Genomic DNA, 17826 nt, shown 5'->3' with positions numbered 1-17826 from the left:
TCATCCGTCTTTTCATTGGTAGTGGATGTAAAAAAAAACGGATGAAAAAACGGATGAATGAAAAACGAATGAATAACTGATAATTTTTGACGTGATTGAACTGATGAACTGAACAGACCATATGTGTGTAAGGGGCCTTAGTCCGTAGAGTTCAATATAAAGTTGGCTGGGAAGGCTGTCCACAAGGTTTAGTCCCCACGCACACAAGACGTCTTCAGCGCTGCTTTTACCAGCTTTAGACTTTTTTTTGCAGCTTAAAAATCGCCTCTCCGTGTTATTCTTTGGCCTCATGCACACACAGGCTTTTAGGAGCTGTAAGTGGCATAGGCGTTTTCAAGCTGCAAAATAAAATCCCAGGGTCAGCGGGTTCTGAGGACCAGTGTTACAGCTGTAAGGCTTCATGTACATGGGATGCTTGAAAACCTCTCCTGAACGCTGGAACTGGACAGCTAGTAACTGACGGTTAAAAACTTTCAGTTTTGCCGCCTTTTTTGCAACATTTGTGTTTAGAAGCATTTTTACATTGTAAAATGGTCAGAAATGTATTCCCATTGAAAACACCTATAAACGCGTCACTGTGTTTAGACGCGTTTGCACGCTGTTACAAGCATTTGACATTTCAAATGCCAATAAACTTCCATCTGAACGCATTTTTTTGCTTTAAAAAAAAAAAAAAAAATGCCACTAATCTCAACTGCCTCTAAATGACTTTAAACATCTTAGTGTACATAGCCAGATAAGATAACAAAGGAGAGTTCAGGGGCTAATGAAAAAAACGCCCAACTGCTTGTAAACGTTCGTTTATCAGCAGCATTTAAGAGGCCTTAAAATGTTTTTTTTTTGGGTGTCTAAATCAATGGTTGCCTATGAGAGTCATCTTAACTGATCTGAATGGAAGTGACATCCAAGTCGTATCATGATGATCCAACTTGCGGGATGCAACTTGTGCTCTGAGGATCTTGAAGGTGAGCCCCACGCTAAAATCAAAAATGGCATGGGGTCCCCCCCCCAAGATCCATACCAGGTCCTTTGAGTCTGGTATGGATCTTGAAAGGGAACACCACACCAAATAAAAAAATGGCATGCGGTCTTGCCTAAAATCCATACCAGACCCTTATCCGAGCATGCAGCCCAGCAGGTTAGGAAGGGGGGGGGGGGGCGATCGAGTGTCGTCCCCTCCCAGACCATACCAGGCCACACGTCCTCAACATGGGGGGGGCTTTGGGGCAGTAGGGGCTCTGCACCACCCACCCCAAAGTACCCGTTTATGGGGACAAGGGCCTCTTCCCGACAACCCTGGGCAGTGGTTGTGGGGGTCTGCAGGCAGGGGGGCTCATCGTAATCTGGAAGCCCCCTTTAACAAGGGGACCCCCAGGTCCCCCCCCCCATGTGAATGAGTATGGGGTACATTGTGATTGTACTCATTCACCCCCCCCCCCAAAAAAAAAAAAAAAGCAGTGTAGGGTAAATAAAAACATGAGACGGTTTTGATAAGTCACAAGGGGCAGGGACTCATGGTGACATCACCGAAGGGCCACACCCCATGGCGATATATTTAAACCAGCAGAGAGCAGATCTGGCACAACTAAGGTAGACAGAGTTAAAGGACCAATTCAGAGGCGTAGAAGACAGCAGTGGAGGAGAAGATGGAGGAAGATGTTTAATAAAGGACTGGTCAAAACTGTCTAATTTTTATTTACACTAAACTGCTATTTTTTTGGGGGATGAATAGGGGTAAAATGTACCCCATACTCATTCACATGGGGGGGTCTGGGGGCCCCCTTGTTAAAGGGGGCTTCCAGATACTGATAAGCCCTCTGCCTGCAGACCGCCGCAACCACCGCCCAGGGTTGTCGGGAAGAAGCCCTTGTCCCCATCAACATAGGGACAAGGTGCTTTGGGGTGGGGGGTGCCCTGCCCCAATGCACCCAACCCCTCATGTTGAAGCATGTGGCCTGGTATGGTTCAGGAAGGGGGGGGGGGGCGCGCTCGTTCGTTCCCCATGTCTTTTTTTTTTTCTTCTTTTGGCGTGGGGGTTCCCCTCAAAATTCATACCCCAGACCTAAGGCTTTTTTTTTCCTTTTTCCATTCTGGCATGGGGTTCCCTTTCAAGAACCATACCAGACTGTAAAAGGGCCTTGGGGGGGTGGGCACGCCATTTTTTTTTTTTTTTAATTTTGGTGTGGGGTTCTCCTTCAGAAACCTCAGAGCACAAGGTTTATGATGGTTTCTGATGATCCGACTTGAATGCGAGTTCTATTCAAATCAATGGGTTAAAAGTCGGATCAGTTAAGACGGTGCTCATTAGGGATCCACTGATTTTAAATTGAGGCAGAGAAAGCGAACGTGGCTAAATGCGCATTAACGCCAATGCAAAAAGCTACTAAAAGAGCGTTTTTATAGCGGCTTTTTCCTGGTGTTGGTAGTGGCTTTGCAGCTCCTTTTTTCTAACGCCCTGTGTGCATGAAAACTTAGGACAGTGTCTATGGAAATGTTTGTCCATTCTTCCAGAAGCGCATTTGTGAGGGAAGGCACTGATGTTGGACGAGAATGCCTGTCTCTCTGTCTCCGCTCTAATTCATCCCAAAGGTGTTATATCGGGTTGAGGTCAGGATTCAGGCTAGTCAAGTTCCTCCACCCCAAACTCGCCCACCCATGTCTTTATGGACCTTGTTTTGTGCATAGACAGGAGGGGCAGGGGGGGGGGGAGGTGACAGGAATATTACCAATATAAGAAAAATAAAGCCTGAAAACTAAAAAGGTGGTAAAATAGGTGATCATGCTTGACAGAAGTCAGAACATCAGGCTCAACACCCATCAAGATTTTCCAGCAAATCCCACATAAATAGGCTTGTTTCATTGAGAGAATTGGGACAATGGCTTGTCAACAGTTTGTGGATACCTTTTTCTTCTAATGATACCCAAAGACACCAAAGGAGTTTCATCCTATATTGTCAGCATTGGCTAATAACTGGGAGGCCTGTAGGACACAATAGACATCGAAAGACCTTTTTCAGACGGTGTAGAATTCCCTTAAGTTGCACTGTGTGGATTTTGCCATATGAGTACATTAAGCACGATCAATCAGTAAAAAATTGCGATCTCGATTCACCCCCCCCCACAATCTTAAAACGTAATTTCCTCGATTCATACAGAGCAGAAGCTGTTCTCTGCTCACTCGCAGCTGTCAAAATGTTTATCAACATTGCCAAGGCTGGGAGATTAAGCCCCCGTTCACACTGGGGCGACCTGTCAGGCGACCTGGTCGCCTGACAGGTCACCTGGCATAGAGAAGCTGTGGACCCGTTCTAATTGGAGAGACACAAGTCGCTCCGACTTAGAAAAAGGGTCCGGAGCTCCTTTGGGGCGACCTGGAGCGACCTGCATTGACTTCAATGTTATGAAGTCCGTGCCGGCCGCTCCGAGGTCGCGGTGCGAGCAGCGCGCCGTGACCTGTGAGGTCGCCCCGGGAAGTAGCGTTGCCCCAGTGTGAACGGGGCAATAAACACAATGTTTTACAAGGTATCTTCTCATTCTTTTAGATCAAAGAAATGTTTCTGTCTGTAAGTGAGGGCAGTTTAACCTCTTAGTGCCCATTCACACTACCATGACTTGCCAGGCGACTGGTCAGACTGACAAGTCACGGTCCATTCTGTGCTACGGGAACCGTTCTAATAGGAGCGACTCAAGTCGCTCCGACTTAGAAAATAGTTCCTGTACTACTTCGGGGCGACATCAGAGCGACTTGCATTGACATTCATTATATGAAGTTCCTGCAAGTCGTGCCGAAGTCGCGGTGCACGTGACTTCACAGGTCGCCCCCAAAGTTGTGCCGCGGTAGTGTGAAAAAAATTATGTACAACACCCAAACATATATATATTTTACCAGAGACCCTATGGAATAAAATGGCGATCATTGCAATATTTTATGTCACACTGTATTTGTGCAGCAGTCTTTCAAATTTTTGGCCAAAAATACACTTTAATGAATTTAAAAAAAGCAAAAGTTAGCCCAATTTTTTTGTATAACATGAAAGATGTTACGCCGAGATTTGTGAGAGAATTGAGATCTTTATTCTAAACAAAAAAATTGTGATTCTCATTTTATCCAGAATCGTGAAGCTCTACATGGCATACATTTTTATGACAGGAATGTGCAAACCTATGTACCTTTCAAGCAGGTAAAAAATATTTCCCTATGTGCAACTGCTATATTAACTCCTTAAACACTACAGAAATGTAGCCCATTTCAGCAAGGCTAGCAAAAATCTGTCAATGAATCAAAAATGTGTGACATTACCCAGATTTTCCACCATGGGTAAAAATCTCTACCACCATTAGGGTTTCCATGTTTCACTGCAGGAGGAGCTCATTCACAGTGTCAGAGGTCAGTTGAAATATTTGCCCTCGACTAGAATACACATGTGGTCCAAGGTCCAAAACTCTCCAACTAATCCATCTAGAGGCCACACTCATTACAATCCGATTACAAAATCTAGGTGTACGAAGCATTTATATGAAGGCAGTGACATAGATAAGGGGAGAGTCATGGGGGGGGGGGGGTCGAAACCCCCCCAGAGCATCCTGTCAAAAATGCAAACACATTATGTTCCTGTCAGTGGCAGAGTGTAGCGTGTGTAGTGCTGCAGCAAGGGTTAATATGTCATTGGACAAGCGACAAGCGCACGCTGTTCACCATGGGGCTGTCAGGCTCTGATCGGCTGACACAGTTCTTAACCAGCAGGCAGATTTGAACATAGCAAAAGCAGCACCCGTGGTCCCGCCCACCACACCAGGCAACATTAAGCACAGCGGAAGCAGCGCCCGTGGTCCCGCCCATCCCGCCACGGATTGAGCACAGCTGGAGTGCCGCCCATAGTCCCACCCACCGCTCTCTAGTGATGGTCGGGACTACGGGTGCCGCTCCTGATGTGTTCAATGCTGCCTGGCGGGGTGGGTAGGACAGCGGGCGCCACTCCTGCTGTGTGCAATGCTGCTTGGCGGGGAGGGCGGGACAACGGGCGCAGCTCCTGCTGTGCTCATTGCTTCTTTATGTGTGCAACATGGCAAGCGACAAGCTGCATCTGGTGGCAGGCGACGTGGCAAGTGACAAGCTGCATCCGGTGGCAGGCGACGTGGCAAGTGACACTCAGGGCTCCCACTGATTCTGCATTATGGTTAGTTGAACCTTTTTTATTTTAGATTACAATGTATTAATAGAAATAATGTGCTGCATTCATCCTGACACCATATCAACCATGGTGCCCTGATGATTGAAGTGCCAACACCAGCCATTGCCCAGGCAAATTGGCTGCAGGGACTAGGTAACCGTGAGAGACTGTGAGGCAATTGGCAAAGTTAGTGACTAAGACTGGACTGAGTCTTCCATTGCTGTTATGCCAGGCCTCGTTCACATCTACCAATTTGGGATCACGGTTGGAATCGCCCGAGATTCCAAATTGCATTGCAATGCTGGCAAAACGCAGCATACATATTTGTGACATTTATTTTGATGGCACCAAAACGCAGTGTGGTTTTGCTGGGATTGTTGCGCAAAAGAAGCTCCTGCTCCTTTTTCAGTGACAAGCTTTACGTGATGCTGCTTGCTGCAGGATAAATCACATAACAATTGTGCCAAAACTGCACCACATTTTAGATGCCACTAAAAATAATTTGCACACAAACACATGTGCTGCATTTTGCCAGCATTACAGTGTGATTTAGAATCACGGGCAGAATCACAGCTAGATTTTATCACTTGATGCCATGCACATGTATGTCATTGTTTTCAAGCGGTTATACTGGGGCCATGGCTGCAGCTGTCAGCCATAATCCCAGTATCGTTTTGTTCTGCGATGCCCTACACTGTAAAAGCGATCCTAGTGGCCAATTAGCTGCTTGATTGTTTTTACAAGCCGCAGGAGGGGGCTGCTCTCCGATGCTTTTCCTGGACTTTTCTGTCCCTCCAGAAAGCCTGGCATCTGATCCAGCAGTTGATGCATAGAGGCGATCAGGGACCAGAACGTCACCGATCATCTCTATGGTCTAGGACACCGGAAGCAATGAGGCCAACACATACCTAGGCCACTCACGCATATGTAAACAGTGTTTGCACCACATGAAGTATCGCCACAAGCGTTATAGCCAGAGCAATAATTTTAGCTCTAGACCTCCTTTGTAACTCTAAACGGATAACCTGTAAAAAAATGTAAAGCGTCACCTATGGAGATTTTTTTTAGGTTGTATAGTTTGTTGCCGTTTCACGAGTTTGCACAATTTAAAAAAATGACGTTAGGTATCGGTTTGCTCAGCACAACCTCATCTTTTATATTATTTAAAAAAAAAAATGGGCTATAGTGTTTTCCCACATTAAGGCTGCATTCACATGTCAGCGTATGGATCGTGGGCAGAATTGCCTGCCGATTTTCCGCCTGCCGAATTGCGGTAACACCGCGCAAAAAAAAAAATTGCGGGACGCACTACGCCCAAAAAAGTACAAGAGCTTCTTTGGAGCGTATTGCGTCCCGCGATTTTTTGCGCGATGTTACCGCGATTCGGCAGGCGGAAATCGCGGCAACATCACTCAGCGTTTGGGGTGCTATTGCAAATCACGGGCAACGCACAGGCGTCCCCGCGATTTGCAATGATCTCCGGATCGCGCAGCGATTCTGCCCGCGATCCATACGCTGACATGTGAATGCAGCCTAAAATTGATTGATGTGTATTTGAAAAAAAAAAATGTGTTTAGAAAACAGCTGCGCAAATCCCCTGTGACATAAAACATTGCAACAACCTCCATTTTATTCTCTATGGTCTCTGCTAAAAAATATATAATGTTTGGTGGTCTAACAAAAAAATACAGTTTTTTACATGCAAGAGAGAAGTGTCAGATTAGGCCTGGTCTTCAAGTGGTTAATGGCATTGACTGAGGCTGGGCTGAGTTTTCCATTGCTGTCGTGTTACTTACAGTCCAGCCTAGCACTGGCAGCCATGATGTGGTGCTCACTGGGTTACCCCTCAGCTCTCTAACTCATCAGTGAGCACCACAACATGGCTGCCAGAGCCATGGACTGATTAATCCTCAGTTCACAATATGATCCGCATATGAATAATGCAGGAACCAGTTTAATGCACATGTGCTTCAGGGTGGTGCGATTTGGGCCTATTCATTTTGAATAGGCTCAGATCACACCAAAGTCATGCATGCACCAATTTTGGAATTTCACGGCAACTGAATTGTATGATTGTTTAGTACCATGCAATCCGGGCAAATGCAATGTGTTCGCAAACTGTGTTTGGGGTGTTAGTGCAATCTCAATGACACCCCAAACACAGGTTGCAAATGCATTGCATGGTACAAAACAACCATACAATCCTTTTTCCAAACTTTATGAATTTGGCGCAATCTATTTTTTTTTAAAAAGACTTTTACTTTGTAACTGCTGCTGAACCCCCCCAGAACAAAAAAATTAACTACGGCCCTGTATGGAGGCACCCGCATTTCTCTATTCTGATGCCTCGTACACACGTGCAGATTGTCGGCCGAAAAGATTCGGCCGATGACCGATCGGCCGATTGTAGGCTTGTTAGTATGATGCTTCCGACAGCCGACAGCGCACTTTCGGCCGAACAGAATCTGTCGTGCAGGCATTAAAATTTTTGTATGCCGACACGAGAACGGCCGATTGTTCGCCAGTCAGTACAGATTTCGGCCGACACACAGCAGATTTGCAAGACTGGGCATGCTCAGAAAAGAAAAAACACAGGGAAAGTTAACCATCACATGACATCACTTCTGCAGTCGGCTGTTGTTGGCCGACAAAATTCGTGTGCAGTCTTTTGCACTTTTCAACAGACACGACAGACCTTGGACAAAAGACGGCCAATCGTTCGGCCGACAATCTGCACGTGTGTACGGGGCATAACAGATCACTTTTGAGTCACAAAGGAACTCAGACTTCAGGTAAAGCGGCGATATCACCACAGGCTCATTTTTAACCAAGTTTTGCTAGTTTTACTGCTACAGTGCGGACTGCGCAGAATCACACACACACAATTTTGCATTTTTCGGGAAAGGGTGCACCCGCCCAGCTGTGCTGTCACCGGCTCCGGCACATGCCAATCACTGGTTCCCATAGTAGTTGAGGTTGAATAATGGCCGGGACCCGCCGGCGCCGATCATTGCAGCGAGTGACAGGAGAGAGCTTTGTATGTAAACACAAAGCTCTCTTTTGACAGTGGCAATGTGCCGTTTTTTTTTTTTTCTACAAACCAGGGAATAAAAATCTGTAGACTCCTAAAGCTCTGTTCACATATATGCGAATTGGATGCATTTTGAACCGTATCCAATTCGCATAACATGTCAATCAAACCAGCTTTCTTTGGAGCGGATTCACAGTGCAGCAGCAGTGGGAATTCGCTGCTAATTTAAAAAGAGTCCTGTGCGTTTTCTGATAATTTATTCTTGCCAGTGCCGGGACAAGGTAATCTAGAGCCCAGGGCAAACAAGCCCCTAAGATATATGAGCATTATGTGTCCACAAAAGTCCCCCCACAAAACCCCTGAGCTCCAATCTATATACTTACCTCCTAAGTAAATTCCCTCTCCTCCCAGTACAAATCTACCCCCCTGCTGAAATCTCCCTTCTCAGCACAAATCTTTGTCCTCCATCCCCAAATCCCCCCCCCCCCCCAAAAAAAAAAATCACCCCTCCTAGCACAAATCTTCTACCCCTAAAATTTCTCCTCCTAGTACAAATTCTCCCCAAATCCCCTCCCCTAGCACAAATCTTCTTCCCCCCTCCTAACACAAACCCCCCTGGATGACCACTCTTAGCATCCCGCCCCAAATATCCCCTCCTAGAACAATACTTACATCCTGGTATTCCCCACAGTGCCCAGGGCAGCCACCCCTCCTGCCCATCCCTTGACCCAGCCCTCATTCTGGCCACTGAAATGAATGAATGAATTCAAGGTTCAAGGTGTATTTAGGCGTGTTTAGTAACGTCAAGCATTTTTTCTGCCCAAACTCTGCTGCTCCTGGACGCATTGGCAGTGTTTTTTTTTCCTGCCTCTAAAAGCCCCTGCCACTAAGCGCTGCTAAAAGCCTATGTGTGCATGGACACATAGGCTAACACAGACGGGCATTTGGAGGCAGGGAAAAAAAACAGTCAGGCACCCCTAAAAGCAGCTGTAAAAACATCCAGTGTACAACCGCAGATCAAATGACAGGTTCACTTTAAGAACTACAGATGTGCAGACATTCAAATTCTAATCTACAACAAAACATTCAAAACCTTTTTTTTTTTTACTGCCTGGCAGGCAGGTCACTGAACCTGTATCCTCTGTCACTGGAAACATTTATAATCCTATACATAATAAATGCGCAGATCCTACCATTTTCTATTGGCTATGAGTTTTGTTACATAGGTGCTACAGTGACTTCCCAGATTAGTACTATAGAGCAAAGACCTCATTTACCTGATCCAGTACTGATAATTGTGTTTTGTGTTATTGTATTGCAATATATAAAGTGGGAGGATTGCTGACAAATGGCTTTTCAAAGCAGCTCCCTTATATATACTGTACAGTGCATTCATAAAGTATTCAGACCCCCTTCACCTTTTCCGTTATGTTGTAGCCTGATACTACAGTTATTTAAAATTCATTTTTTTCTCAATCTACACTCAGTACCCCATAATATAAAGTGAAAACAGAACCTTAGAAATTCTTGAAGTTAAATAGACAAAAACTGAAATATCACAATGGCATAAGTATTCGGACCCTTTGCAAAAACAACACTTGAAATTTAGATTAAGCCCCGTACACACGTACCGATTGTCGGCCGTAAATATTCGGCCGATTATCGGCTTGTTAGTATGATGCTTCCGACAGCCGACAGCGCATTTTCGGCTGAACAGAATCTGTTGTGCAGACTTTAAAATTTTTGTTGGCCGTCACCAGAACGGCCGATTGTTCGCCAGTCAGTACAGAATTCGGCCGACAGACAGCAGATTTGCAAGACTGGGCATGCTCAGAAAAGAAAAAAGACAAGGAAAGTGAACCATCACATGACATCACTTCTGCAGTCGGCTGTTGTTGGCCGACAAAATTCGTGTGCAGTCTTTTGCAGTTTTCAACAGACAAGACAGCCCTGGACAAAAGACGGCCGATCGTTTGGCCGACTATCAGTACGTGTGTATGGGGCTTTAGATGCCTCCCATGTCTCTTGAGCATTGCTGTGTTTCTACACCTTGATTGGAATCCGCCTGCGGTAAATTAAATTGGATTGGACAGGATTTGGAAAGGCACACACCTTTCTATAAAATGCCTCACAGCTGACAACTGACAACACGTACTGTATTAGAGCAAAAGTCATGAGGTCAAAGGCAGGATTATTGTAAGGCACAGATCTGGGGAAGGCTACAAAAAGAAATTCTGCTGCACTGAAGGTTCCCAAAAGCACAGTGGCCTCAAATTCTAAAATGGAAGAAGTTTGGTACAATCAGGATTCTTCCAAGAGCTGGACTTTTAGATGAGAGTGGCAGCTCGTCCTCCCTCCTCCTCGGCCCAGCCCGCCCCCGCTCTGTGCAATAGCGTTGGCGAGGCAATACAGGACACTGCGCCGGCGAGCCTGCATTCATGGGCACTGGTGAGGCTGCATTTAATTTAACAAAAAAAGTTCTGAGTTCAAAGCCATTTCAAATTTAAGCTTTTTTTCTAAAATTTCCCTCCTAAAATTGAGATGCGTGTTATTCACCGATAAATATGGTAAGTATGACAAAAAAAAAAAAAAATACTTTAGAATCACTTTAATGTTCAATTTCAGGCCAGCTTTAGTGCTCTCCTCTTTCACATTCATTAAGAGACTCCTAGTTCTTCACCTTCTACCATTAGCGTAGTATCTTTGTTGATATTTCTCCCTGCGATCCTAATTCCGGCTTGTGATTCGATAAACCTGGCATTTTGCATGATGTACTCTGCATATAAGTAAATAAGTAGGGTACAATATACATCCTTGTCGAACTCCTATCTCAATTTTGAACCAGTCAGTTGTTCCATGTCCTGTTCTGTAGGATTGGACGCTGCACTGAGTGGGACTCCCGTTTAGGATTGGGCGCTGCACTGAGTGGAACTCCCGTTTAGGATTGGACGCTGCACTGAGTGGTAATAATAAAAGGAAATGACCAGCGCTATGGACTAAAGTGCATATGAGGGGGGGGGAGGAGAAAGGTATTATAAATAGAAGGTGTAAGCTGCCACCAATCAACCCTTAGATATAAGGGCAAAAGTGCAATGAAAGAATGTGATAATTGGTATCGGCGCTACCTTATTAGTGTGAAGTGAATACCACAAATATCAAAGTGTCACCAATGTTATAGTGAATAGACTCCTAAATAAAATATTACATAACCAATGTGTTTAATAAAGTACAAAATTAAAACAACCAATACAGTGATAAGTGTACCATATACAATAATAGTGAACATAAAAGAAAAAAAGAAAAGAGAAAGAAAAGAGAAGGGGAGTAAACCCCTAACCACAAATGTGTTTATCAGGTATGAATTTCCTGATATATGTGCCCCATATGTGATGTAAAAATGGATATAAATACTTGCTGCTGAGTAAAAAAATACTTGTCCACTAGGTGGCGTTTCCGTTAATAGCTCATGCAGCAGTATATGATATAAGAGAAAATGAGTGCTGCTAGAAAGATACGTAGAGAAAGCCACTAGGTGGCGTTGTGTAATACAACCTGTGCAGCAGATATGGATGGGGGTCTCTTCTCCGCGATAAAGGAGCAGCTCCGAGCCGGCACTTATGCCCTAAATGCTCACAACAAGAGAAGGCCCCATAATGAATAGTAAATCCATGCAATATATAAAGAAAGCGCAGTACACTCACTGGTAGATTAGCGATGATCGGGATCAGAATGCAGTCGGTGCGCGCCGGGATGCTTCCGCGTTCCACAGCCGACAACCGGAAGTGACGTGGTACGTAGCAAACTCCGCCCTACGCGTTTCGTCAGAGGGACGTCAACTGGAGCGGCGTCAACTAGGCGTACTCCCGGACTTATTACAGCCGCCCGTATCCAGGTAACGGAGGGGATGGGTCAGCGCTGCCATCTTTTTACTCCCACTCCGGAAGCCATATTGCTCCTCTACTGGCTTCAATTCAGGATGTGCAAGGGAACGGCCATATTATCATCATATCCGATCAAATTAATGTGACTGAGTGTAATGCGATCCTTTATTTAATATTTCTTTTAAAAATTATATTTTATTCAAAAAAAGGTCAACCTCGATTAAAAATAGAGGTTGATAAAAATTAAAATATAAAAGGACAGATTGAAAAAATTAAAAAAGAGGTTAAAAATGTATAAAAATATTTTGATTACATAAAAACTCCATATGGGAAGAAATTTAATATATAAAAGGTTAGGGTATTTTGTGTAGCTGTCATACTTAAATTTCATATATATACCAGGAAGAAATTATTAACATAACTCACTGTGAGCCTGTTCGTTAAATGGCGGACCAACCGATAATAGGTCTAAAAAATGATGAACAAACATTGGGTGATTTTTAACGGTGTTTGGGGAGTGATGCTGGATGAGAAGGGCAAACCAAAATATAAGATTTAGTGAAAAAAAATTTTTTAAAATTCTGTGATGTGACCTAGTGCAAGTGGTTTATATTATGAGTGGGTTATGTCACTCTTAGGCCTATCTGATGCTGGATGAAAAGGACAAACCAAGATACCAAGATACCAAACTTAGTGCACTAGGTCACATCACAGAATTTTAAAAAAATTTTTTTCACTAAATCTTATATTTTGGTTTGCCCTTCTCATCCAGCATCGTTTTAGGCCTAAAAGTGATACAACCCACTTACGATATAATCACTTGCACTAGGTTATAATCTTCCCTTTTAGAATAAACACCTCTTTTTACTTCATCCTTCTCATCCAGCATCACTCCCCAAACACCGTTAAAAATCACCCAATGTTTGTTCATCATTTTTTAGACCTATTATCGGTTGGTCCGCCATTTAACGAACAGGCTCACAGTGAGTTATGTTAATAATTTCTTCCTGGTATATATATGAAATTTAAGTATGACAGCTACACAAAATACCCTAACCTTTTATATATTAAATTTCTTCCCATATGGAGTTTTTATGTAATCAAAATATTTTTATACATTTTTAACCTCTTTTTTAATTTTTTCAATCTGTCCTTTTATATTTTAATTTTTATCAACCTCTATTTTTAATCGAGGTTGACCTTTTTTTGAATAAAATATAATTTTTAAAAGAAATATTAAATAAAGGATCGCATTACACTCAGTCACATTAATTTGATCGGATATGATGATAATATGGCCGTTCCCTTGCACATCCTGAATTGAAGCCAGTAGAGGAGCAATATGGCTTCCGGAGTGGGAGTAAAAAGATGGCAGCGCTGACCCATCCCCTCCGTTACCTGGATACGGGCGGCTATAATAAGTCCGGGAGTACGCCTAGTTGACGCCGCTCCAGTTGACGTCCCTCTGACGAAACGCGTAGGGCGGAGTTTGCTACGTACCACGTCACTTCCGGTTGTCGGCCGTGGAACGCGGAAGCATCCCGGCGCGCACCGACTGCATTCTGATCCCGATCATCGCTAATCTACCAGTGAGTGTACTGCGCTTTCTTTATATATTGCATGGATTTACTATTCATTATGGGGCCTTCTCTTGTTGTGAGCATTTAGGGCATAAGTGCCGGCTCGGAGCTGCTCCTTTATCGCGGAGAAGAGACCCCCATCCATATCTGCTGCACAGGTTGTATTACACAACGCCACCTAGTGGCTTTCTCTACGTATCTTTCTAGCAGCACTCATTTTCTCTTATATCATATACTGCTGCATGAGCTATTAACGGAAACGCCACCTAGTGGACAAGTATTTTTTTACTCAGCAGCAAGTATTTATATCCATTTTTACATCACATATGGGGCACATATATCAGGAAATTCATACCTGATAAACACATTTGTGGTTAGGGGTTTACTCCCCTTCTCTTTTCTTTCTCTTTTCTTTTTTTCTTTTATGTTCACTATTATTGTATATGGTACACTTATCACTGTATTGGTTGTTTTAATTTTGTACTTTATTAAACACATTGGTTATGTAATATTTTATTTAGGAGTCTATTCACTATAACATTGGTGACACTTTGATATTTGTGGTATTCACTTCACACTAATAAGGTAGCGCCGATACCAATTATCACATTCTTTCGCTGCACTGAGTGGGACTCCCGTTTAGGATTGGACGCTGCACTGAGTGGGACTCCCGTTTAGGATTGGACGCTGCACTGAGTGGGACTCCCGTTTAGGATCGGACACTGCACTGAGTGGGACTCCCGTTTAGGATCGGACACTGCACTGAGTGGGACTCCCGTTTAGCAGTGGGCGCTGCACTGAGTGGGACTCCCGTTTAGCAGTGGGCGCTGCACTGAGTGGGGCTCCCGTTTAGCAGTGGGCGCTGCACTGAGTGGGGCTCCCGTTTAGCAGTGGGCGCTGCACTGAGTGGGACTCCCGTTTAGGATCGGACGCTGCACTGAGTGGGACTCCCGTTTAGGATCGGACGCTGCACTGAGTGGGACTCCCGTTTAGCAGTGGGCGCTGCACTGAGTGGGACTCCCGTTTAGCAGTGGGCGCTGCACTGAGTGGGACTCCCGTTTAGCAGTGGGCGCTGCACTGAGTGGGACTCCCGTTTAGCAGTGGGCGCTGCACTGAGTGGGACTCCCGTTTAGCAGTGGGCGCTGCACTGAGTGGGACTCCCGTTTAGCAGTGGGCGCTGCACTGAGTGGGACTCCCGTTTAGCAGTGGGCGCTGCACTGAGTGGGACTCCCGTTTAGCAGTGGGCGCTGCACTGGGTGGGACTCCCGTTTAGCAGTGGGCGCTGCACTGGGTGGGACTCCCGTTTAGCAGTGGGCGCTGCACTGAGTGGGACTCCCGTTTAGCAGTGGGCGCTGCACTGAGTGGGACTCCCGTTTAGCAGTGGGCGCTGCACTGAGTGGGGCTCCCGTTTAGGATTGGGCGCTGCACTGAGTGGGACTCCCGTTTAGGATCGGACACTGCACTGAGTGGGACTCCCGTTTAGGATCGGACACTGCACTGAGTGGGACTCCCGTTTTAGCAGTGGGCGCTGCACTGAGTGGGACTCCCGTTTAGCAGTGGGCGCTGCACTGAGTGGGGCTCCCGTTTAGCAGTGGGCGCTGCACTGAGTGGGGCTCCCGTTTAGCAGTGGGCGCTGCACTGAGTGGGGCTCCCGTTTAGCAGTGGGCGCTGCACTGAGTGGGACTCCCGTTTAGGATCGGACGCTGCACTGAGTGGGACTCCCGTTTAGGATCGGACGCTGCACTGAGTGGGACTCCCGTTTAGGATCGGACGCTGCACTGAGTGGGACTCCCGTTTAGGATCGGACGCTGCACTGAGTGGGACTCCCGTTTAGCAGTGGGCGCTGCACTGAGTGGGACTCCCGTTTAGCAGTGGGCGCTGCACTGAGTGGGACTCCCGTTTAGCAGTGGGCGCTGCACTGAGTGGGACTCCCGTTTAGCAGTGGGCGCTGCACTGAGTGGGACTCCCGTTTAGCAGTGGGCGCTGCACTGAGTGGGACTCCCGTTTAGCAGTGGGCGCTGCACTGAGTGGGACTCCCGTTTAGCAGTGGGCGCTGCACTGAGTGGGACTCCCGTTTAGCAGTGGGCGCTGCACTGGGTGGGACTCCCGTTTAGCAGTGGGCGCTGCACTGGGTGGGACTCCCGTTTAGCAGTGGGCGCTGCACTGAGTGGGACTCCCGTTTAGCAGTGGGCGCTGCACTGAGTGGGACTCCCGTTTAGCAGTGGGCGCTGCACTGAGTGGGGCTCCCGTTTAGGATTGGGCGCTGCACTGAGTGGGACTCCCGTTTAGGATTGGGCGCTGCACTGAGTGGGACTTCCGTTTAGGATCGGACGCTGCACTGAGTGGGACTCCCGTTTAGGATCGGACGCTGCACTGAGTGGGACTCCCGTTTAGCAGTGGGCGCTGCACTGAGTGGGACTCCCGTTTAGCAGTGGGCGCTGCACTGAGTGGGACTCCCGTTTAGGATCGGACGCTGCACTGAGTGGGACTCCCGTTTAGGATCGGACGCTGCACTGAGTGGGACTCCCGTTTAGGATCGGACGCTGCACTGAGTGGGACTCCCGTTTAGCAGTGGGCGCTGCACTGAGTGGGACTCCCGTTTAGCAGTGGGCGCTGCACTGAGTGGGACTCCCGTTTAGCAGTGGGCGCTGCACTGAGTGGGACTCCCGTTTAGCAGTGGGCGCTGCACTGAGTGGGACTCCCGTTTAGCAGTGGGCGCTGCACTGAGTGGGACTCCCGTTTAGCAGTGGGCGCTGCACTGAGTGGGACTTCCGTTTAGCAGTGGGCGCTGCACTGAGTGGGACTCCCGTTTAGGATCGGGCGCTGCACTGAGTGGGACTCCCGTTTAGGATCGGGCGCTGCACTGAGTGGGACTCCCGTTTAGGATTGGGCGCTGCACTGAGTGGGACTCCCGTTTAGGATCGGACGCTGCACTGAGTGGGACTCCCGTTTAGGATCGGACGCTGCACTGAGTGGGACTCCTGTTTAGCAGTGGGCGCTGCACTGAGTGGGGCTCCTGTTTAGCAGTGGACGCTGCACTGAGTGGGGCTCCTGTTTAGGATCGGACGCTGCACTGAGTGGGACTCCCCTTTAGGATCAGACGCTGCACTGAGTGGGACTCCCCTTTAGGATCGGACGCTGCACTGAGTGGGACTCCCCTTTAGGATCGGACGCTGCACTGAGTGGGACTCCTGTTTAGCACTGGACGCTGCACTGAGTGGGACTCCTGTTTAGCACTGGACGCTGCACTGAGTGGGACTCCTGTTTAGCACTGGACGCTGCACTGAGTGGGACTCCGGTTTTGCAGTGTCTCCTTTGCACACATACACTCCGGTATTTAAATGACATGAGAGAATCGCTCGGTGCATATGAGGCCAAACATATTGTCGCTGCGCTAAAGCGTTATCCCTTCCTAGGAGGGGACTTCAGAGACACCGCCACACCACTCAGGGGCGCTGTGCTGTTCATTTCAATGACTTCTGATAGGAGGACAATTGCTCCAAAGCTGAAACAACATAGGACAACTGCCACCCACCCCAAAAAAAACCTAGCAATACGTACGAAGCTCCCTCTGCTCTGCACACGTGATATATAAATGCTGCAGCACAACTTCTACTTCACCTCCATCCATCCATCCCCCACATTGTACACGGAGCATTCCCCGGATCCAGCCCGGTGACGGGACACGAAGATACATACCTACATATACATACCTGGCAGAGCAGCGCCCCCTACAGACACAATCACGTCATGTACACTGAGCAGGTGTTCTTCCTCCCCTATGTAATATGGCGGATGTTGTCTTCCGGGAGAGGCAGGAAGTAGAGAAGGGAGGGGGTGGAGGTCATGTTTCTTCCTCATTGCTGGGTTCCTCCGTGCACAAGGAGGAAGTGTGTGTTAGGAGAAGTCAGGGATGTGTATAGGAACACAGAAATGGAACGAACACTTTATACTTATTCCTGAAATCTTTTAATCCCTGCGCCCATGTTAACCCCTTGTCTGCTGGGGCTGTTTTTTTCTTAAAATGTATTGTAAAACCCCCAGAAGTTTATATTTAATGAAAGCAGAGACCCTGGAGAATAAAATAGCGGTAGATGCAATATTTGTTTCGCACAATATTTACGTAGTTATTTATTTTATTTACTTATATTTTTTAAAAATTA

At 46.7% G+C, this 17826-nt stretch overlaps 1 protein-coding gene across 1 annotated transcript in view; it reads right to left on the bottom strand.

Annotated features, from left to right (window-relative positions):
- H6PD (hexose-6-phosphate dehydrogenase/glucose 1-dehydrogenase) overlaps positions 1-17430 on the bottom strand; it is a 39991-nt gene extending 22561 nt beyond the window's left edge. Inside the window, exon 1 of the mRNA XM_082274057.1 lies at positions 17377-17430. The gene's annotated coding sequence lies outside the window, so the exon portion shown is untranslated. The remainder of the gene's footprint in view (positions 1-17376) is intronic.
- Between the last annotated feature and the right edge of the window lie 396 nt (positions 17431-17826).

This window comes from Pelophylax lessonae, assembly GCF_965119305.1.
Source record: "Pelophylax lessonae genome assembly, chromosome: 12".
NCBI lineage: Eukaryota > Metazoa > Chordata > Amphibia > Anura > Ranidae > Pelophylax > Pelophylax lessonae.
This window is presented reverse-complemented; position numbering and strand designations above follow the sequence as displayed.